Source organism: Aythya ferina (assembly GCF_964211825.1).
Source record: "Aythya ferina genome assembly, chromosome: 13".
Taxonomy (NCBI): Eukaryota; Metazoa; Chordata; class Aves; order Anseriformes; family Anatidae; genus Aythya; species Aythya ferina.
Window position 1 is genome coordinate 19196498 of NC_140311.1, and position 23865 is coordinate 19220362.

At 38.6% G+C, this 23865-nt stretch overlaps 1 protein-coding gene across 2 annotated transcripts in view; it reads left to right on the forward strand.

Annotated features, from left to right (window-relative positions):
• Positions 1 to 23865, forward strand: part of TENM1 (teneurin transmembrane protein 1) — a 1172023-nt gene that overhangs the window by 383353 nt on the left and 764805 nt on the right. The window lies entirely within an intron of this gene.

Sequence of the window (23865 nt, forward strand, 5' to 3'; positions counted from 1 at the left end):
AACAAACAAACAAACAAACAAAAACACTACAAAAACAATTCCAAGAAATGAATCAAGCATGAGTATATATTTTAAATCTTTATAGTGAATATAAACTAATAATCTTCAAGCTTTTTTTTTTTTTTTCACATTTAGAGGATGCTCATAAAGATGAAACATCTTTAAGTTGTCAGGAAGAGCTGATGGATCTACAGCTCAAGCTCTGTAAGTGTGTTTTCAGTTAAAACATTATTTTCAGGAAACAAACTGGGGTTTGATAATTTATTGCTAAACAGAATAATAGTCTTAAATACTCCTCATTAGTTTTTATTAGAAAAGTAAATTTTCAAGCGTTTGGAGCATTTTTTCACCTTATTGAAGCTTCAATTCAGCTAAACTGCTAAGGACAGCATAAGCTTTGAATCAGGAACAAAAATTCACCCATATTCACTAAATTATTTGAGTGTTTCCTACTTTTAATAATACTTGTGTTGTCAAATTAGGGACTAAGTGCACATATATTGGAGATTAGAAGAAGGCATTAACATGAAAACCAGAAAGAAATGTTTTGATTGATAGCTCAGAAGGAAATGCCAAGGATAAATATAAGTACTGTTGATTGCAGTTGATGTGGGCAAGTGGTAATCAGTTGCTAATCTAAACAAACAAGACTCCAGCAGATATTTCAACTCTTCACCTTTCTACTTGTCTTTCAGTTGCCTTTCCCAATCCCATTTACAAGCAAATATCCTACTTGTAATGTTGCTCGTACATTCCTTATCCTGTGGGATAATTAACAAAACGTACCTTAAAAAAGGTGTTGAAAGGGGAGAAAAAGTTTATATACAAACAGAGTGGTTATGATTAGAGGGAGAAATATCTTCTGTCAACTCAATAGTAAACTATCATTTAATTTATTTTTATTTTTATTTTTTTTCTGAAAGCTAAAGTATGCTGACTTATTTTTCATACTGCTCAAACCTGTGACATATCTACATGAAGAAATTGTGATCTGTGGTCATATGTAGTGCAGTAGCATACACAAAGAGTTTTTTGTTTCTTTTTGTTTCTGGCTCATTATTTATCTTCTCTACAAAGGTTTTGCTGAGGCAGTATTTTGCACTCCCTGATGTGGTATTAAGTGCCCTAGGTGAAACCGTTTCTCTGGCAGTAATTTACCATGGTCAGGGATGGTGCAGTCTTAACCTTCTTCAGGCTGATGAAGGTGATGTAGACTGACTGAAGTGGATTGGAGAAATCAAGGATCATGGCTTGAGTTGTGATGAAGCCTGTACACCCTGAATTAAGTGATGGGACTGTCCGTTTTTATTAGATTCAGATTACCTGGGGCAGCTTCAAGCTGTTCTGATTAATGTGACAGCCTTCTTATTAGTTGATTGGGTACTAAATATTAAGGGTGCTTTAAAATACATTTATCTTTTTCATCCTTCCCTTTCAGGTTCCTGGAGGATTGCCTTACGCTATCCATATATATTAATAATAAAATCTGAAACATATTGTTCCTGGTTTGTGATGCATTTTTAAGAATATTTTTTTATGAAGGTGCAAATTACAGAAATTATGATTGTGATTATTATGGCTAGTTTTAATTAGCAAATATTACTTAAATGGTAAAATACGGAAAAAAGACTTTTTCCTCTACATAAGACCATGTTAGTGGAAAGCAAGTAGAAAAGTTGAAGAAACTAGAGGAAATTTTAGACAAACATTTAAAAAGTCAAAATTGTCTGTATTAAATATGGGTATTTGCATACTGCATAAAATAATTACATTAATCCAGTTTGGGAGGAGAAATAATATCACGTGAACTGAATCTCCAAATGGAATTAACTGTCTTAGTATGAATTTTGAGTAGGTGAACTACAAATTTCCTGCAGTTAAGTTATTAGCTGTAAAGGAAGATGAGATACAAATAATACATCCAAGAAAATCAGAAGCTGCTCATGAATCAGGTCCAAAGCTGCTCATGAATCTCCTCCAAAATTTGGAGGAGAAAAAAAAAAAAACAAACACAAAAAAAAACCCTGCATACAATACTGAATTCACAATACACATAGTATATTCAGTAGTACATAGGAGGGTGGACGGAGCATTTTGTGTTCTACCTTATTGTACATCCTGAGAGATACTGATGGAAATTCAATGAAAACCAAGGTAATATGAGCTACAGCAACTATGAGAAGTTTGTAAACCAACCCCAAAAATCCTCACCTCACCTGATTTACACAGCTTTTTAGTAACTTTGAAGTTTAACAAAAAGAAAACCTAAATTTCAGACTAACATGAAGAATTAACAAGAAGCCCTGCTAAAGCTTACATTACCGCATTTGAAAGTCTCAGAAGGCTACTTTGTCAAGGCTAGTTTATAGTCCATATAGTTTGTTAAAAAGCTTTTAGAGTCATCATGGTCGATGGTATCAGTGTGGCTATTGTAAATGTGCAGTAAGTCAACATTAAAGGTCTTATGAAATTTTAATGCCAAAAAATTAAAAGCACAAGTGCTGTAATCAGTTCATAAAACAAAATATTTAAGACTCTGACCCTGTCCTGCCAAGTAAGGATCAATGAGTGTGATATTGTTCTCTTTTCTTCCTTTCCAGTAGATCTGTGTAGGCCTAACTATTTCTTTGTACCCTACTGCTTTGCATTAGCCCTGCTACTTCTGCTTCACAGACATAAAACTAATGCCTAGTCCTAATGTTTTCTTATGATAAGCCCAATGTTGTGTGTAAAACCAGCGGGGGACAGTAGTCAGCTGCATGGTTATAGTGGGGCATCTTGCTGGTGGTTGCAGAGATGTGCCTTCCTGAACGTTTTTATTGACTTTGTGCTCAAATCTCTGTTTCCTTGCACATTTTGCAGGTGTTTTTATACTTTTCAGTTTTATGAACAAAAGTGAATGAATTAAATTTAGAATGACATACGTTTCTTCTGAAGAAAGTCAGTTTCTGAGTTTTCTGTAAAAATTGACATATTGAGTATGGGCCTGGAGTCAGACTCTTTCTTATTGACTTGACCTCTGGCAGACCAACTTCTGTGATTTTCTTTTTTTTTTTTTCTTTTTTTTTTTTTTTTTTCAAGCTTCTCATATTGTACTTTTTTCCCCCATTGAATTGTAATCTCTTCTTTGCAGCCTAATACTAACTACTTTTTTTTTTTTTTCCCCAATTTACCTCAGTCTATGTCATTTCTACATCAAATCAGAGTATTTTAAAGTTGATTCTTCTTGTTGATCATCTGTTTGCACCAGCATAATACCCTAGAGTTTGGCACCATGTTTACAAGCTCAAAATCTTTTAAAGTATAGAATAATAATGTAAATCAAAACTGAAGGCAGTTGAATGTGTGGCTATACTTAAAATATACCCTCTTTGCTCAGTGCTGAAGTAATGTAATAAGTTTTGAAAAGATGCATGTGTGAGGTGTGGTTTTGAGTTTATTTATTTATTATTTAAATTTGCTTTATATATAATATATATGTTATATTACATATAACATATTTATAATTTTATATATTATATATTATATATAATTATATATATAATATATATATTATATATATTTTATATATATATTTGCTTTATATATTATAAAGCAAATGTCAAGACCCCTGCAGCACTGTAACAGAAAACAAATTTTATGGCTTCTTTTAAAACATAGAGGGGCAAAAGATTTAAAATGTAAACAGGTCATAAACTGCATTGCTTGCATACAAAACACAATCTGTTAAAATGCAAAGTTAACTTAGGAATATAATTAGGTATCTTAAAAAAAAATGAATCAGATGTATGGATATATGTGAAAAAAGCTAGCATAGAAAGTTGGCTTCCTACCAGTAATTTTTCCATGTCTGGGAGGAATTATTAGGAAACTTTTGAATGCAAAATAATTTGGGAAAAATAAATAAATAAATAAATAAAAATGAAAAAAGAGGGCTATTATAATATATGTCATCCTGAAGTAACAGTGGCATGTAACCTTATTAGCTTCAGAGAAGGAAATTACTGTATTCCTGAAGCAGTCACCTGCAATGGAGGCTTTTTATGGTATTACTAAAAGATAATGGCAAGATCAATCTTAGTGGAAATAAAGATTATAGCTTATAAACAATTATACTTAATTTCAGGAAATGTTTTTGTTTTTTAAAAACACTTTTGAATAATATTTTTGGAAAACAAATTAATGTTGGAATGTATTTGGTCTTGTACAGTTCCTTACTAGTCACTGCAATAAGAATCCAATGATTACAGTTAATATTATTAAAATAAATTGTAGAAGTGAACAGAAGTTGTTTTATTTGAAAAGAATGACCAAAATCCCCTTTACTGCCCTCACAACAAGGAAAACCTTTCCTTTTTTTTAAGGAAAACATCATGGTTTCTATTTGACAATAAACTGTTGCAACCGTTATCATCCCTCAGGTGGAGCTCATTAGGTCTTGCCTGTATTTGTTTACTGATTTTTTTTTCTTTTTTTCTTTTTCTCTTATCTTTTTGTTTATAAACAGGGATTGATAAAATCATCTAATGTGATTCATTCCAAACTACAGACTAGTAAGCTTTATCAAGTTATTTCTGTCTCAATCTTTGTGTCTGTCTTAATTACCTTTAATGAGGAATTTGTGGATCTCAGTGTAAGATTTTTCTGTTAGTTCACATAAAAGTTTGTAATCTTTCTCCCAGCTAGAACTGAATTTTGTAGTGGGGAGATGATACTGAGCTGCAGGTAGCTTTCTGAGTAAGTGGTAGTGGATAGGGCACTGCCTGAGACCTTGGCCTTATCAGAAGTCCAACCCCCATGGTCTCAGTAGCACTAAAATTTCATTTGCCAGGTAGACAATAGATATTTTATTGCTCCACAGGTTAACACATACAAATAGCTTTTGGATTTGGACTAACAAGTGGTGCTCTGTGTGTGTCTAAAACTGTCACACAATATGGAAAATTTGCTAGGGAAGGAAGCACAGTGCGTGCCTTTACCAGGTGAGAGTGCCAAAACAGAAAAAACTTTCTCACTAAGGACCTGTTAAATTGTGCTCCTGTAAATATTTGTGCTCCAACTAAAGCCAACAGCTGTAGTGGCAATGGCAGCAGGGTCTTGATAGGAGCGGTACAAGGTTACAAAAAGGACACATCTGTGTTCAAAATCTGACACTTTAAAATGCAGAAGAGTTGAATAATACCATGGCTGAAGCCAATGTGAAGACGTCAGACTCACAAGGTAAAACATGGAAGATTCCACTTAGAAAGGAAAACCATCAGGGTGGTCAAACACTAGAGCAGACTGCCTAGAGCTTTCTGTGCCATCTCTGTCCTTACAGATGCTCATAATTTGACTGGACAAGGTCCTGAGCAACCTGACCTTAGTGGTGCAGGTTATTGAACCATATTTCCCCTGAGGTCCCCTCCAACCCAAATTATTCTGCGATCTGATAATATTGTCACTCTGTTCTGAGTAGGAACTTGACTTCTCAAAAAAGATGCCTCAATAGCAACATTTCTTTGTATCGCCAGACACTGAAGCTAAGATTTTTGTGCCTAAACTTTCTGTTATTTAATGTTGTTGATACATTATTACATAATTCTGTGATAAGATGCTGAATTTACTTTCAATTCTCTTGTAATCATTTCTCAGCCCCATGTGGCTTGAAATACTGAGATTCCCAGGTGTGGATTCACCTGTGCTGCAGCTAGACTGAGGCTGGCTATAAGTCACACAAGCCCTCAAATTTTGAAGGGTCCAGCTGAAAGAATGACACAATTTTTAAGAAAGCATAACTTTGAATTATTCTCTTAGCATCTAGTCTGGTAGAAATCCTGTCTGCAGTTAAAACAGAAAGAGAACTCTCCTGTTGGCTGAAGGTCTGTCTCCAAATTGAGCCAGTTTTAGTAGTTTTTTTATGTTATATCCTCTTTATTTTTGTGTTCATCTTTCCAAAATGGAGCATTTTCTAGTGCAGTAGGGTAACAAATCAGTAAAGTGACCAGTGGCACTGCCGTGAGAGGACACCTGCTATATTTGGAAATCCTCATTGCATTCACTCCCTATGACAAATACAGATGCAGAAAACCTATCACATTCTAAGTAAAGACCAATTAATCATCCCTGTGCTTTTCATGAACTTTATCTTAACAATAAGACATGTGGTAATGCTTCATTTTCAGTTGTCTGTTTTGAAAATAACTTCATAAAGGTTTAATAAAATAGCTGAAAGATGAATAAGAAATAACTGTTCAGTAATATGGCATCCATGGATGTTTTGGGAAGCAAATGTTTGTATTTTCCAGAAATAATAACCTAACTATGATTCTCAACAGGGTGTCTTAAGATTTTCAGCTGGAACAGTTTGGGAGTACATCGTTTCAGGCTATTCATTCGAGAAGTGAGAATAGAAAAAAATCTCCAGTGGGACTGAAAAAGTTGCATAATGATACCATGAAATGTTAACTTAGCAGCTGGAAATAACACTTATGAGCCACTGTAAGCTGAGTTCTCATGGGTTTAATATTTTTTATAGCCTCATAAATCCATTAGATATATAATCTCTTTATTAAGTCAGATATTGTATTTGTTTTTGGAAGCTATCAACAATTCTGCCCTAAAACAAATGATTTCCTCATTGTAAACAAAATTGCACATAGAAGATTCTATAGTTAGAGAATCCTCTGTGGGTAAAAGATCAAATATTAAGTCTCTCCTTGAAAATCAGTATAAAAAAAGAAACAAATGATACTTCAGAAAACATGCAAATGCCTATGTTAACATAATATTAATTATATGTATTAATTATCTAAGTCCTGGGGGTTTCAGATCTTCATACAGATATTTTCTGTGTTGCAGAACTGTATAGTCATTTATACGGGAGTTTGGCTCTGGTCCTACAAAGAGCCCAGCACACTGTATCCTTTGTGGCTGCAGTGACTGCCAATGAAACTCGTGGGAATCCCCAGAAGGGGTGCGGGAATCTGAGCCAAGCAAACCCACTCTCCTGGATAATTTGTACAAGGATGTTTCTTGCATTTTCGATCTCTAGTTTATAGGAAAATCTAAGTTCCACCAAAACAAACCCAGGGAAAAGAAATTAAGTTTTAAGAAGTAATAAGGAGGGACAGTATTATAATAACCCCAACTGTAGGTAACGCGAAAATTTCAGCTTCGCTGTGTATAGTATAAGATGGAGGCAGGCTTTCCCCACGCAGATGCTGGAGAAATACAGTTTCTAGAACTACATATTGGAAAACTCATGTGGTGATGGGAAGACTTCTGCAGAGATGATAGATGGTGAGAAATTGAATAAGGACCCAGAGATAATAGAGGACAGATACTGGGGAGCACAGACAGAGAGTGAAAGAGTAAAGGAAGCGGGGCACTTGAATGAGGTCATAAACATTTATCTGAAGAAGTGAAAGAAAGGCAAAGGAGAAGACTGAGGAAATGCAGTGTGAGATTTAGGAGAGATCCTAAGGAAAAGGTACAGGTGTACTGCTTCTGGATTTGGCCCAAAATAAATAAATAATAACAGAACTTTCCTTCATTATTTTCCCCCTGAGATTTTTTTTTCTTCACTAGTTGTTCTATGCAGCTCTGTTACTGAGATTCACCTCAGACACTTTTTCAGCCTTTCTATTGCCCTTTCCACCACATGCAAAGCAATTTTTGACAATTTGGACATGCATAAAGTTAGTAATTCTTTTGAAGAGCTTGGAGTTTCGTTAGCAGCCATTTAGAGAGATGATCAGAAACAATATACTTGCATATTATTGTGTATGTCACTTTCCTTCATCTGGATGGTTCCAAGCTGTCCTTAGGTTTTACATTAGAACAAATGGAACATTTCATGTCAAATATGTTTTTCCTTGTGTGTAAGGGAAAAAAAAAAATCACAGGTTTGGTTTGTTCCAAGCTAAATCTTTTCATTTACATAAGAAAAAAATAGCTAATTGCTATTCTTGCAATAAAGTCTAGGGGCATCATTAGTTTAGCAAATTAAACCAGGCCAGATGAACTTGAATTTCACCTTGTGAAATATTTCTTGATTTGCTAGCTAGAAACTGGTGGTTAATCTGTGAGCTAACAAACCTTATGGCAGTCTTTGGTCTTTATTTTTAGAATTACAGCAGTCTTGATTTCTGACAGTCAGATGGGCTAGCTTTTGTAGTCTGACCATACTGTGTCATATTGAAGTTTTGCTGCATCCCAGGGGGACATGGAGAGCACCTGACTGCTTTCCCAGATGCTGTTTGGGAGCTGATGTGCTTTGCCTACAGCTTATCTTTCTTCCCATCTTTCTGTCTCATCACCTGGGCCTGCGTACTTTAGAGGCCTTTTAGCTGATGAATTTCACCTACACCGGAATACAAATGGAAATGTTAACAAGGAAAAAAAAACTAATTTAAAAAAAAAAAGAAGCACATTTTTAGGGCCTTCATCTGGTAAATTGAAACTGAGCATAGCGTTTAGTCATGGTTCATAAAGACAAAGTCTGACTAGAGAGTTGTTTATCTTCAGCAAATACAGAAGGCATACACAAAATCTAAAGCAGTTACCCAAGCTTCACGTGAACAGAGGCTCCTGTACAGCTTCAAATCACTGGGCACATTTTCAGATTCCTAAAAATCTTCAGCACAGCAGTAAATGGCCTGTTAAATGAACACAGAATTTGATCTTTAAAACACAAATAGAATGCAGGGTGTTGTCCTGGTCTTCTGAATACAAGCAACAAATCTCCCATCCAACTCCAGGAAATTCAGTATCTGACCATAATTGGTATTTAATCCACTTCCACAATATGGAAAAATTATTTGGTTGCTGTTACTTTCACTGTGAAGTAGCTTAATAACATGTCTTTTAATGACATCAAGACAGCAATCCTACCTAATAACATAGATTTTAATGAGCACAGGTCATCAAGGAAATTATAGTTTGTTACTTAATATGATTTTCTGTTAGGAAATCCAGATGAGAGGTTTGAGGGAGATCTTTTGTTGCAGGCAGGTGGAAAAACAAACAGCTGTATGAACTTCAGTGGTGAGTTTCACTTTTTTTTTTTTTTGGTTATATGAATGTCCCATCATAAAACAAATCAAGGGTGCTTTTTTAATGATATCGTCTAGATGGACTGATTTATTTTTTTTTAGCAAGTTTTAACAAGTTTTAACATTTTTAACAATGTTTTTGAGATGTGCAGTGTCATGTGTTGCCACATTGCAGCAGTGAGGTATCCTATAAATTACATCAACATTGTACCATTTTTTCTGGTTAGAGAAATGGTTGGCACCTTGAAGTATCTAGTCCTTAATTAGCATAATAATGTTCTACTGAAGCCTTAGTTACCTATGTAATGAATAGAGCTGAAGTATCTAAATATCTGAAGTAGATAGCTTTATGAAACAGAAGGTACATTGCCTAGAAAATCAACACATTTTTAAACATAATAAGAAAGCTATGTTGGGTTAGTAATTATTCATGAGCATAACAATCTTGAAATTACAATTAAAAATAAGTCACAGAAATTATGAATTGAAGAAACCTTACTTTATCAGGGGGTTGTATAGATAATGGTGGTTTGGTATTTGTTTTGCTAACCATGCATTCTTGGGAATTGTTACGAACTCTCACAACAACTATATGTGATCTTACATGGATGTTTCAGATCCCTAGGGTATCTCCGATAGTGACAGGTAATAGTCCTTCCCATCATGATGAAGACAATGCAGATGGGGGTAACAGAACATAAATACTATATTTCCTTCCATCTTTTGGTCTATGCACTACCAGATGCTGCTTCAGTCTTTCTTTTTTTAAAGCTAATTGTCAGGTTGGGGTCCCATCACATTGGGGCTGAGAAACTCATTGGAATGCAAAAATGTGCATTGGGACGGGAAGAAAAACACCTGACATTACTTTTAAAAATACATTGTTCCAGAAAAAATATTTGCTGCGCTAAGATGGAGCTTAGTACATTGTGATGGGACCTCTGTATTTACCGTTTATATTTTCAGATGGTTGTTTATATCAGTAGCAAATGTGTGGACATCCTGAGATTTATGAGTCATATCCTTCCTAGAACAGGCCTACCTTGACATTTTCCTGCATTCCCCATTTTTCTAAATCACCCATCTGACTTTTGCAGAGCCTGATGCCTCCGTAGTTCAGATCTCTCTATTCATCTCACTGAAAAGATATTGGACAAGGCAGGATACATTAGAGTTTTGGAAAAGGCTGGTGATGTGAGTTCATATAATGTACCCCATTTAGTCCATTGTTCATAGTCACTGGAAATAGGAGGCTTTGCGAGTTGTAGGTTGTATCTAACTTACATTGAGAGTTGGGATGGTGATTGGATACAATGCTTTAATAGTCTCTCCGTTTCACTGTCAGGCATCAGATCTGAAAAACTTGTGCTGCAGTCTGTAATGGGAACTTGGAGTGGAGGAGGGGGAGAGAACGAGGACAGGAAAGCAGTAATAGACTTTTGTGGCTTTAATGAAAGCCAGTCTCTTATCCCAAGATGGGCATTAATGGACACAACAATACCTGTTTTTTTTCCCTTCTGTTTTGAAAGCTGTAAATGGTTTTCAGCATTGCAAGTCTCTCACAATTCATCATGCTTTCAGATAATCATGTAAAATAAATCTGATAATAAATAACAGCTCAATGAAAGTAGTTTTTTTTAATTATTATATATTTTTTTAACTGAAATTAAATTGGGCTGTGTCATGCATGTATATCAAATGTATTTACAATTAATGTATTTAGGCACTATTAGCTGCAAACTGGTGACATTAGATAACAAAGCACCTAAATGAGTTGCATGCTAAAATTCCATTGGTATTTAAAAATAGAGTTTCTAAAACTTGTGTGCACTAACTTCTGTATTTTCTGAAGCACTGGTACTTGCTCTGCTACAGATACAGAATCATAAGTGCTAGCAGTATACTGAAAAAGAATTGTAATCATTAGCTGCTATCCATCTTTTTGATGCCTCGTGAAATTCCCATGCATAAGCAGAGTAGCGGCTCCCAAAACCCAAAAGGAGCCATGGGTCCTTGGGCTGGTGTTTATCTGATCTTCTGCATTATCATTAAGTGTGACATTGTGGTCCCAGTGTGGACCCCCACATCAAGTAACCATCACCCTGATAAGAAATTTAACTAGTGGCTAAACAATAACTGTTTGCTAAACATCAGTATCAGCTGTTCAGTTTGAGTTAAATCATCTCATGCTCCAAGACTTTAAGTTGCAAAGTGCAATTCCTAAATGCAAAGGCTTTGGAATTGAGACCAATTGTATAGGCTACTAATGGAATTAGCCTTTTATTTATCTGTAGAAAGTTCTCCATGTATACCACTTTTACAATTAGCCTTAATAGTTTGAACATGCCACAGTTAAAAAACTAAGGCACTTAAACCGTGTCCTGTTCCACATATTTATAGGACTATGATCTAATAGTTGCCGTGATGTGGTTATACAGCAACTATTTTCTTCTATTTTCAGAAGGCTACATGGAAGAATTAGGTCCAGCTATTTTGTTTGGGGCAAAGGTGTTTTGTTTGTTTGTTTGTTTGCTTGTTTGTTGTTTGTTTTTTTTTTTTTTTTTTAGGCTGGATAGGAAGGGATTTAGCTATTTTTTCAGTATTTGTTTGGATTAAGGAATCAAGTCAATTAGCATTGTGCATATATTTGATTATTACAGATTTGTTTCTAAATAAAGGGAACAAAGGGAAAGGGAAATGAATCTAGATGTTAAAACATTTGGATTTGATAACAATTACAAAAATACTTATCTACTATGTTGCTGGAAAAGCAGAGATTATTTTTTATTTAAACTTCAGGTGATTGAAGTAGCGCTTTCTATTGTTATTAGGTTTTTTGTTTTTTGTTTTTTGTTTTTTTTTTTTTTTGCAAGCAAAATTCTCTTACTGGTCTTCTGTGTTGATTTCTATGTTTAAAAAAAAAAAAAAAAGATGTGGAGGTGTGTGGGGAAGGGTGTTAAAATCTGCACAAAAATGAGGTACTGGTGAAATCCACTCCTGGAATGAGTGGATTTGGAATGAGTGGATTTACTGCTGCATCTTCCTGTTGTTGCAGCAGTAACAACCCCAATTCACTTCTGTGTTGCAGAACTGTGCCATTGCAATGACTTCTCCAGTATTCTGCTGCTAAAGCTTTGCACCTTATGAGCAGGTGTGTTCTGGAGGGAAGATAAGAGAGAGAAAGAAATGACTTTACTGGGGTTCACTGGGAATGACCTTCTGCTATGAATGCTGCTGGTGATCCATTACCCTCATTCTGTAACCTTAGGAAGTTTAGATGAGTTCCTTGGCCTTTATAGATAGCAGGTTTTTCCATTTTCACAGACCCTTGCACTCTGTGCCTTCCTGTCCTAATACAATATTTTTGTGCTCAGGCAAGTTAACTGTGGAAAGATCAATTGGGAGTTTTTTTGCATGTCTAGAACCTTTTGCATGTCTAGAACCACAACTTCGCTGCAAGCCAGCTCCAGCTGCTGGTAATTGCTGATGGATTAGTCTGCATATAACAATGAGAGCAGGAGCATTTCAGAAATTCACATTTCATTAGAAAAATGGTTAAATTGTTTACTTTTATAACATGAGTAATGTTCCCTTCCCTTCCCTTCCCTTCCCTTCCCTTCCCTTCCCTTCCCTTCCCTTCCCTTCCCTTCCCTTCCCTTCCCTTCCCTTCCCTTCCCTTCCCTTCCCTTCCCTTCCCTTCCCTTCCCTTCCCTTCCCTTCCCTTCCCTTCCCTTCCCTTCCCTTCCCTTCCCTTCCCTTCCCTTCCCTTCCCTTCCCTTCCCTTCCCTTCCCTTCCCTTCCCTTCCCTTCCCTTGACAAAATTCAAAGTAAAAATAATCTTTCTGGATATTATCTTGTATAGTCTCTTTTTAAAAGCAAGAGAAAAATGCAGGGTGTTTGTAGACTGTATGATATCATTGTCCCTCTGCAGCTATTCACTGGAATTTGAGTCAAATGACCTCTTAAACGTAAGATTGCAAGTGCTTATAAAATAAAGAGCTGGCATTTGGACCAATTTCACTGTATCTCACTGGCTTAAATTGTTAAATCTGCTATTAAAAGATAAGCCAACGCAAAACTTGTTATGATGACTTACTTCTACAGCTTTCCATCTTCATAATCTCATACTTTTTTAAAAAGAAAAAGAGAACTATAAACTGGACCTAAACGTATTTTTTTTAATTCCCTCATTTTATTAAATTTTGTAGCAGAGCTTTAAAGCCTATACCTAGATTTTTACAGACTCACCTCTAACATTACTAGGTTTCATGCATACATTTACATAGCAGTAGAAAGGACATGAGTAAGGGTGACACTTTTAGAAGCAGCATCTTGCATGGATGGCTCATATAATGAGAAATGACAGCTGACCACAGGAGAAGGCCTAAACAGAGCAAGAAGAAAAATGAATAGAAAAGGGCGTACAACTCCAGATCACTGAGCAATCATCGAGGGGGAAAAAAGAAAACCACTGTATCTTTTCCTTGCAGTCATTCAGTGTTCTGAAAAAAAAAAAAAAAATATATATATATATATATTTTAATTAATCCCCCCTTATTGTTAAGGTGGTGTTTTTTGTTTGTTTTTGGCAGGTGCCAACTCACCTGCATTCAAGGTACATGCTCAAGTTTAAGGTTACCAATTTTTTCACTGTGTCTATGCCACAATATACGTATAGGCAGAACACATTTAAGCTGCTATGGTAGCACTTGAAATTGTGCGTTTTTTTGTTGTTGGTGGTTTGTTTGTTTGTTTGTTTGTTTGTTTTGTCTGCCCTGTTCTCCCCGTTTTGCTGGTAGCATTTGTACTCTAATTTGCCTTCTCCCTCCCAAGTGGATTGCATGGTTGGAAGTAACACCTGTGGCCGCTCTGCTCTGACAGCTGCAAGACTCAGATGCCAAGCTCTTGAACGTATTTTTTCTACTGCTGTCATCTGGGTTAGAGGATAGCTTCCAGGCAGATGCCTCAGTCATGTCTGTGTTCATTGATCATTGTTGGGAAGGACTAGGATCAAGGTGTCATTGGGATGGTCAACTCTTCACAATTTAATTTATAATATGTGCACCAGTGGCAGTGAATTTGCTTTCTAGTATGAGCCTTTCTAGGGAATAAGTTCTGCTCCACTGTTTAACACATTTAAGGCTCTCTTTAGATCATCATGTGCTCTGGACAGGGTTGATAACTTCCTTTTAAAATTCTGGACTAGGAAACTCCCCGATGAGTCTCAGCTGCTAAGCTGACAACGATGGGGGCAGCCGTAGAAGGACTAAGCCTGCTGTACATTCTCTGCAGAAAGAGCTGCATGAAGAACTGTGAAATGGTAATGTTTGGAAATTACTAAATTTGGATGATGAGGCTTGCGATGCTGATGCTGTGTGTTTCAGAAGAGTAATTTCTGAAAAAAAATTACTATGATGCTAGTATCCTTGTGCCTATAGCCTTGTGACTGTGCTGGGCAGGAGAAAGATCTTGAAAGCAGGAAGAATTGCTGTGTCCTGGAGAAGGCATTTGACCAAAGTCTCTGGAACTAGGTACTCAACTAGACTTGTTGAAAACTGTTTCTCTGAGGCTGGTTGTAAAATTGGACAGCAGAATCAGAAGTTAGAATTTTGATCAATTAAAGTTAGAAATATCACTAACTCCTTTCGTACTGGAAGTCCAGCAAGGGATATCCTGTAATTCTATTTATATTCAGCAGAGTGTAAGTTGGAGAGTGGCAAATACAACATTTGTGCATGAGATGTAAAGCCATTTATAGTAAATTGTATTCCCATCTATGAGCTTATGCTCTGCACTCTGTCCGGCTTTTTAATGCTAAAGTTTGCACACCAAGTTCCCAGTTTTAATATTCATGTAATATCCTCCCGAAGACAGTTAATTTATACATGCTCTCTTGTACAGAGCTCTAGGCTTCAGAAAACTTTTTGTGCAAAATGGACACACAAATTAATTTGACTCATGCAATTTACTGAGGCAACATCATGGAAAATATTGTCTCTTTTTTGTTGCAAGCAAAATGTGTTGGGGGGAGAGATGACCTTTGGAGATAAGGCTGAAATGAAGCAAAAATGCATTCACTTCCTCTTTTACACTGAGGGCTGATTTTTATCAGAGCACTAGAATGCATTTGGAAATGGAGTTTGAGGATGGAGATGGACCTTCAAATGTACCTGTGTGACTCGACATTGGCCAATTATTTCTTCCTCTGCTCGTTGTATACTTGCCTTTGAGGTGAAAGCTCAGCACGGTCAATTTATTTAAGTGCCTCTGTGTTTGTAGTCTGGAATAGGTGTTTCCATGTGCGTGAAATCTTTTTTTTTTCTTTTTTTTTTTTTTAAAGTGAATGCTTTAATATAAGTGAATCTTTTTTTTTTTTTTTTTTTTTTTTTTTTTTTTTTTTTAAAGGGTTCGTTTTTGTCCATACATGTAAAAACATATTTCACTCTATTTTACCCACATGGTAAGCACTCTTTAAAGCTTGTATCTGTTACTTATGTATGGTTGAGTCCCTGCTGACCCAAAAGACTGGCTTATAGACCTGCACACAAACATTCATAGACAGGGTAGAAGTCCTGTCAGCTGTACTGCTGTAACCAGAACAAAGATGCGTTTAACTCCAGCAGTCTTCTCCCCCTCCCTGTGAATTGCACTGCCAACTGAGCGTATGGTCTTGCTGGCAGGCACATCTACCCCTGCAGCTGGGCCATTAGCTAAAACTAATCCAGGCTTGAGCACTTGGCAGAGGATTGGTTACTGAGGGTCAATGTGTTGGCTTGGAACGTGGCATGCATTTCTCTGTGGGTGTGACTTCACTTTCCTCTGGCCACTGCAAGGCACAGCGTGACGGTTGTTTTGGTAGGGCACAATGTTCTCAACTGCTGAGGCAACCGGCCAGCAAACAACAACAGGCTATCTTTCCCCAGTATTACCTGGGATGTAATCCCTGCTATTTGTAATGGATTTAATTAATAGGAGTTCACTTAGCTGGTAGTGCTGCATTCTTTCCATGCGCTGGGCACTGTCAAACCCCACAGCACTTTGCTGAGGCTTTATTGCCTTAGAAAACGCAGGGGGGCTACTGTCCTCCCATGAACCTTCAGTGGGGTAAACTCAGATTTAGTTTGGTGAGTTTGATTGTGTGTGATTTCCTCTGCTACAATACTATGAGGCTGGTTAGCTCTTATGGCCAGGTGAGTGTCAGCCTACACAAATTGTTTGGTAACTCCAATTTCTGGCACTGGTGGTACACAGGATGTCAACATGCCTTGTGTAATTTCAGCAGAGAGGCAAAGCTGGAAGATGAAGAGCCGCTGATTCGTCTTGCTGCTCAAGATGTGGCTCTGCCAATTCAAGTAAAGTGTTTAAAATTGGACATAGCAGTGTGACAGCTCCCATACAGCTAGCTTGTCTCAGGGCTGGGCCATGAGAATTTTCCAAATGACCGTGGAAAAAAAAAAAGATATGGTAGGAAGTTAAAAGGATAAATGACTCTTCTATGCTTGTTACTAGTCAGATTTTTTTTATTATTATTATTATTATTTTGGTCTCAGTTTCATGTGGGATTTAAGAAAGGGGTCTGCTATGAAAGAAGCTTAAAGAAGCTTGTTTTGTTTTGTTTTATTTTGTTGTTTCCCTGCTGTGTACCATATGAAAGTCCTAGCTGCTTTCCAGGCTTCGATTTGTTTTGGATTCTCATGACTGCCTCATTTTTTGAGGGTTGGGGAGGATGTATCCTGGCAAATAATGTGCTGGCTTCTGTAATGCTGGCATTGCTGAAGGTAGCTTAAATCTCATCTGTGAAGCCTACATTAGTACTGAAAGACTGAGGCTTTTAAAGATCTCTTACTGCAAGCTTCCCTGGCTTCTGCTCTGCAGCCTGGGCATACTCGGACCGTAATCCCCTGTCAGTCACCGAGGGAAGCAAACTCTTTGGCTGGTCCTGTGCCACTGCCAAAAGAATCAGAAGGGCACAGGAAGAGTTCTTAGAAATCTGTTAGTGACTGGAAGATTAATAATACTATCATACTTAATTGCACAACAGTAACCAGAAGCCCTTAGGATCCACCTAATTTTTACAGTTTTCCAGAAGTGTCCAAGTGTTAGACTGCTTTTAGCAGGCTTTACCTGCTGTGCTCACATACACAGAATTCTTAGAGGAAAGCATTCTTCTTGAAGTGTTGGAAGGGTGATTGTGCAGGCTTTTAAATCAGTACTACTTCCTTACATGCAAAAGGGCTCTGTCCTGCAGTTTTCATACTCTTTAAAAAGATATACTCAGCACAACACAGATATCTGCACACCTGACCGCAGGGACATTTTACACCTGATTATTCTTATTTTAGTCCCTAATTTAATGAATGTTTTTCAATCAATTTTGGTTTGGAAAAGGAGTACAGGAGTAGGTTTTTTCAACTTTATTGTCTTTTGTATGAGACTTTCCTTTCTCCTGTTCTCCTTTCCCAAATCCATCTCATATGGCAGGGATGAGGAACCCGTGTGATGGTGTGTCACACGCAGTTACATCAGTCCCACTGGCAGTCGTTACTGACACAGCCTAATGCAGCCTGACTGATGTAATCAGACATGATGTCTTGCACAGTACTGTGTCATCCTGAGAAAGCCAGAGACACAGGTTTCAGAAAAACACTTTTGAGAATAGTTTTAGAAAACAAATAATAACCCAGGGCATTGAGTCTAGAGATGTGCACTGAAAACAAGTCAGCTCTGGGCAGAACATGATCAGCGTGCTGACTTCATTTCCTTGGGGCAGATGATGTTTTTTGCAGCCCACTTGAGTGAACCTCATTTATGAAAGAGTTAACATAACTTTTTTTCAATATTATTCTTTCTGTTCCTGATCTAAAGCACAGTGGCCTACCTTTCCAAAATGACTTTCAGTGCCCTTTTTGGCATACCCAGCCTTTGATTTCTTGAACGCATCTAGTTTCAAGGAACTGATATGAGATGCCTCATGTTTGGTGCCCAAGTGTTGAGATATTCAAAGCAGCTACTGCTCCACATGGACTATAACTTAAATGCAGGGAAATCTGGAAGGTACTGTGTAGCATCAACATCATGGTTTATAGGCACCTCAGGTGTGTTGGTTGATGGCATTTCTGAATGTAGAGGTGCTATTCTCACAGTTTATCTGATTTAATTGAAAGGTGTCAGTTGCAAACTAAGCTTGGATTCATATTTCTTGGTGTGTAGTCAGAACAAGGATAGGTTGATTTTTTTCTTATCATTAGAGGCAGGGTCTAGATTTGAAGTGTTCAACTGGATCTGATCATTTTCTGGGTTTAACTGGATCACTAAATTCAAGGTTCAGCTTTAACTTCCCTGACCTCTCAAGCAGTATATGAAATCTGAGGTTCACTGAGGTCAGTACCAAGCTTCACAGTAATTTAGCGGGGCAAGGTCGGGCACAGGGAGCAACTTCTGATACTGACTGAACTTGAAGTCGTTTGAAGAAAATTGTCCAGCTTGTTAAAGTAAGAATTGGATTAGGCATACTATGTGGAATGCCTCTGAAGCTTGTGAAAAACGACCTAATTTTTCACAGAATCACAGAATCATCTAGGTTGGAAGAGACCTCCAAGATCACCGAGTCCAACCTCTGACCTAACACTAACAAGTCCTCCACTAAACCATATCACTAAGCTCTACATCTAAACGTCTTCTAAAGACCTCCAGGGATGGTGACTCAACCACTTCCCTGGGTAGCCCATCCCAATGCCTAACAACCCTTTCAGTAAAGAAGTTCTTCCTAATATCCAACCTAAACCTTCCCTGGTGCAACTTTAGCCTATTCACCCTCGTCCTGTCACCAGGCACGTGGGTAAATAGACCAAACCTCACCTCACTACAGCCTCCTTTAAGGTCCCTGTAGAGAGTGATAAAGTTGCCCCTGAGCCTCCTCTTCTCCAGGCTGAACAGCCGCAGCTCTCACAGCTGCTCCTCATAAGACTGCCTGTAGCTCTGCTTGGGGTTATTGTGCCCCAGGTGCAGGACCCGGCACTTGGCCTTGTTGAACTTCATGCAGTTGACCTCAGCCCATCGGTGCAGCCTATCCAGATCCTCCTGCAGAGCCTTCCTACCCTCAAGCAGATCGACACACGCACCTAACTTGGTGCCCTCTGCAAACTTACTGAGGGTGCACTCGATGCCCTCGTCCAGATCATCGATGAAGATATTAAAGAGGACCGGCCCCAGCACCGAGCCCTGGGGGACGCCACTAGTGACTGGCCTCCAACTGGACTTGGCTCCATTCACCACGACTCTTTGGGCCCAGCTACCCAGCCAGTTTCTAACCCAACGAAGCGTGCACCAGTCCAAGCCAAGAGCAGCCAGTTTCTTGAGGAGAATGCTGTGGGAAACAGTGTCAAAAGCCTTGCTGAAGTCAAGGTAGACCACATCCACAGCCTTTCCCTCATCCACCAAGCGCGTCATTTTGTCATAGAAGGAGATCAGGTTCGTCAAGCAGGACCTGCCTTTCATAAACCCATGCTGACTGGGCCTGATCGCCTGCTTGCCCTGCAAGTGCTGCATGATGACTCTCAGGAGGATCTGCTCCATGAGCTTCCCTGGCACTGAGGTCAAACTGACAGGCCTATAGTTCCCCGGGTCTGCCTTCCGGCCCTTCTTGTAGATGGGCGTCACGTTTGCTAGCCGCCAGTCAACTGGGACCTCCCCCGATAGCCAGGACTGCTGATAAATGATGGAAAGTGGCTTGGCCAGCTCCTCTGCCAGTTCCCTCAGTACCCTTGGGTGGATCCCGTCGGGCCCCATCAACTTGCGCACATCCAAGTGCCGTAGCAGGTCACCAACCATTTCCTCGTGGATTGTGAGGGCCACATCCTGCTCCCCATCCCCTTCCACCAGCTCAGGGTACTGGGTATCCAGAGAACATCCGGTATTGCCGCTAAAGACTGAGGCAAAGAAGGCATTAAGCACCTCAGCCTTCTCCTCATCTCTCATCACTAAGTTTCCCCCTGCATCCAGTAAAGGATGGAGATTCTCCTTAGTCCTCCTTTTCCTGTTAATGTATTTATAAAAACATTTTCTGTTGTCTTTAACAGCAGTAGCCAGATTGAGCTCCAGATGAGCTTTGGCCTTTCTAATTTTGTCCCTATGCATCCTTACAACATCCTCATAATCCTTCTGAGTGGCCTGCCCTCTTTTCCAAAGATCATAAACCCTCTTTTTTTTTTTTTTTTTTTTTTTTTTTTTTTTTTTTTTTTCCTAAGTACTAGCCACAGCTCTCTGTTCAGCCAGGCCAGTCTTCTTCCATGCCGCCTGGTCTTTGGGCACATGGGGACAGACTGCTCCTGAGCTTTTAAGATTTCCTTCCTGAGGTGTGCCCAGCCCTCCTGGACTCCTCTGCCCTTCAGAACTGCCTCCCAAGGGACTCTGCCAACCAGTGTCCTGAACAGCACAAACTCCGCCCAAGACAGCAGTTTTACTGGTCCCCCTCCTGACTTCACGAAGAATAGAGAACTCTACCATTTCATGGTCACTCTGCCCAAGACAGCTCCCGACCACCACATCTCCCACCACTCCTTCTCTGTTTGTGAACAGAAGGTCCAGCAGGACACCTCCCCTGGTAGGCTCACTAACCAGCTGCGTCAGGAAACTATCTTCCACGCTCTCCAGAAAACTCCTAGACTGCTTCCTCTGAGCTGCATTGCATGTCCAGGATATGTCTGGGAAGTTGAAGTCCCCCACGAGGACAAGAGCTGACAATTTTGCAACTTTTGCCAGCTGCCTATAGAATTCCTCATCTGTCTCCTCATCCTGGTCTCATCTAAGCAAGTGAGGACTGAAAATTCCATTGAAAGAGAGGGAAAATAAAGATCAGGATCAATGAGAAAGACAGTTGGCTATATGGAAAAAAAATCTTGCAGCCTGCTTTTGTTTTATAGTTACCTTTATCTTTTATTAATTTTATTGTTTTAATTATGTTTAAGCATATTAAGATATATGTTAGAGATTTGGGGGTCATATTAGTGTGTAAAATGCCAAATCTAGTGGGACCCTAAGTCTTGATTTGGGATTCATTCATATGACTAAAATTAGAATAATTAATATTAATTCAGTTCTGGATTTGTAAATTACTTGAATCAGAGATATCATCGAATTTACTGGTAAAGCCAAGTTATAACAGACCTTTAAATTAATCAGTTGGATATGAATGTGACTATTAAATTGTTTTTAAAAACACAGAACTTCATCTGTACCTCAGTTTTTATCTCCAGAAATATCTTTTAATTTATGTTCTTAAACTGAATTTCTAACTTGATTTTTTTCCCTAGTGAAAATGAATGCAAGTAATTCGTACTTAAATAAATGGGAAAAACAAATGTATCTCTGTTTGTATGTTTGTCACCAGCTTTTTAATGATCACTCTTAACAACTTTGCTGTCCCTGAAGTTAGATCCGTTGCAGCATCCTCACCTTGATATGCACTTAGCATTATTTTGCTATTTTGGGAAGGATCAGTTTAGGAAGCAATCGAACAGTTTTTATTCAATCTCTGTGTAAAATATAAGAACCTGACCACAGAGTTGTTCAGCATGGGGACCCACTGATACCTCAGCAGAAAATGGTAAGACATTACAGCAGCATCACTGACTAGTATGTAGTTGGAATAGTTCAGAATGAGGGGAACTACAAAGAATATAATGTATAACAAAATCTGCTTCCATGTAATCCTTCTGGAGGGACCCTCCTGTGTGTGACAGTGGTGACTTGAACTAGGATGTGCCTAAGCCATGTGCCTGCAGGTCCCATGTGCAGGGTGAACTGCAGGGCAGGGCCGGGGCTTCCTGCAGTCTCATTCCTGGCCTTAATGCCAGCCATGCCCCAGCCCTGTCACCTCACACCCGGGTGGTAATGGCATGGTCAGACCTTACAACTCTGAGAAATGAGTTGAGCTCCTGAGAGAAAAGTTCCTATTTATGGGTTAGCGTCCCCTAGCATCAACAGCAGTGAAAATTAAGGATGTTTCAAAGTGCACGTGAAGGAGCAGTTTGCACACAGAGGGAATGAGAGCTGTCCTTGGCCTGGAGCAGCGCCGGCCTGCCAGGCTGAGGTCTGTGGCACTGTGTCAGGGCCTCCAGATCTCCTCAGCACTCCCAAACCTCTCCTCAGCCCACCATCCGCCCAGGGATGGGTCTTGCCGTCCAGCTGCCGTCACTGTTACGCTCCCTGATCCCTACTGTTTAGTGATGTGGCAAGTGAAAAACACCCCTTTTTCATTTCCCCCTGACTAATTACACAGGGGCAGCAGCTGGAATGCTTAGCATGGTATGTAATTTTAGGTGAAAATTAATTAATGTGAACAGGCAAGGCACCCCATGGTGTCACTGTTTAGTCAGTTTTCTGTGGAGATTCACACTTTAATTGGAAAAACAATCTTGTTTTGGTGTTCTCAAGACACAATAAAAACAAACGAATTAAAATTAGTAACTGATATGTCATCTTATCATAAGTTTTCTTTCAGCGAGGAGGTGATTGTTCTGTGCCATACGTTCCCCTACTGTTAGTGAAAGAAAATGAGGAGGAAGAAACAAACAAAAAACAACCAACCAACCAACCATCCAACAAAAAAAAACACAAAAACAACAACACAGAGAGTGTGGAGAATGTGTGTGTTCGCGGGGGAGGGAGGAATCAAACAAATGCTATCATTTTCCAGTGCAGACACTGCCAACTCCTGCTTGGAAAAACAGCACCTGAACCTGTTCATCCATTTTTTTTTATGATAGTATATATCAATCCATAAATATTGAGGAAATCTGGCTCTGCAACATAATTAGAATCACCTGGATGGAAGCAAGAGCTGTCAAGAGCATTTTAAATGCTCCCACTCTGGTGCTGTGTGACAATGTGCTGGTCAAATAGGATGTTTTGCGTCTTTAAATTACTGTGATAAGTGTACTAAAGGAAAGAGAATCTGCTTTAAAAAAATGAATAAGAACCATTCTGTGATAAATACAGTGAATGGAACAGATAGAGCAATGAAGCCTTTTCACATGTTAATTGCATTCAGTTATGATTGATCAGAGAGTATAAAAGAACGATCTCAGTGCAGCTAACAACTGTGGTCAGAGTTAAAATATCTTTGTGGTTTCGAGTAGGTAGGTATTTGATAGGAGTGTTGGAAGAAAATGATGCAGAAGCATGGTTCTGAAGTTTTAGATCTTTATTCTCCTGTTTACCATCAAGCTAAGTGCGGAGAGTTCATTTTCAAGAAGGCAGACCCGTAGAAATCCATGCCATCAAAATAGTTGGCTATTGTCTTTACCAGTGTGGTATCAACAGCATGTAGGAGCACACATGCTGTCATGCAGCGCTTTGGTTTTTTTGGCATGTGCTGTAAATGAGCTTTTGGAAAATAGTATTTGTGATTTGGGGAAAGACTAAGAGAAAGACAATCAGTGATTTTATTCATTATTGTTTCAGCTAGTTCCTCCCCTTAATTTCTGTGAGTTGTAAAACTAGTGTTGGTAGTAGCCTCCTCACCCATATGTTTGGCCAAATTTTTTAATGCTGCCAACAGCAGTTTTTTTATCTTTTCCTTTTGTACAGAAAATGTCAAAGTGTGCTCCCGTGTGTATACATGTCTAGAGCTTTTTCTTCCATCAGCTGCAGCTCTGATCATGGGCTGTTCCATTTGCAAGGATGTTTTCTTGTATATTTTGGTATATTTGCTTGAACATAGAGATGAACAAGTATGTGGAACCTATTTTCTACAATGCCAAAAAAAAAAAAAAAAGACATTTCAGGCTGGGTACTCCATAGTTTATTGTTTGAGCCTGTGCACAAATAC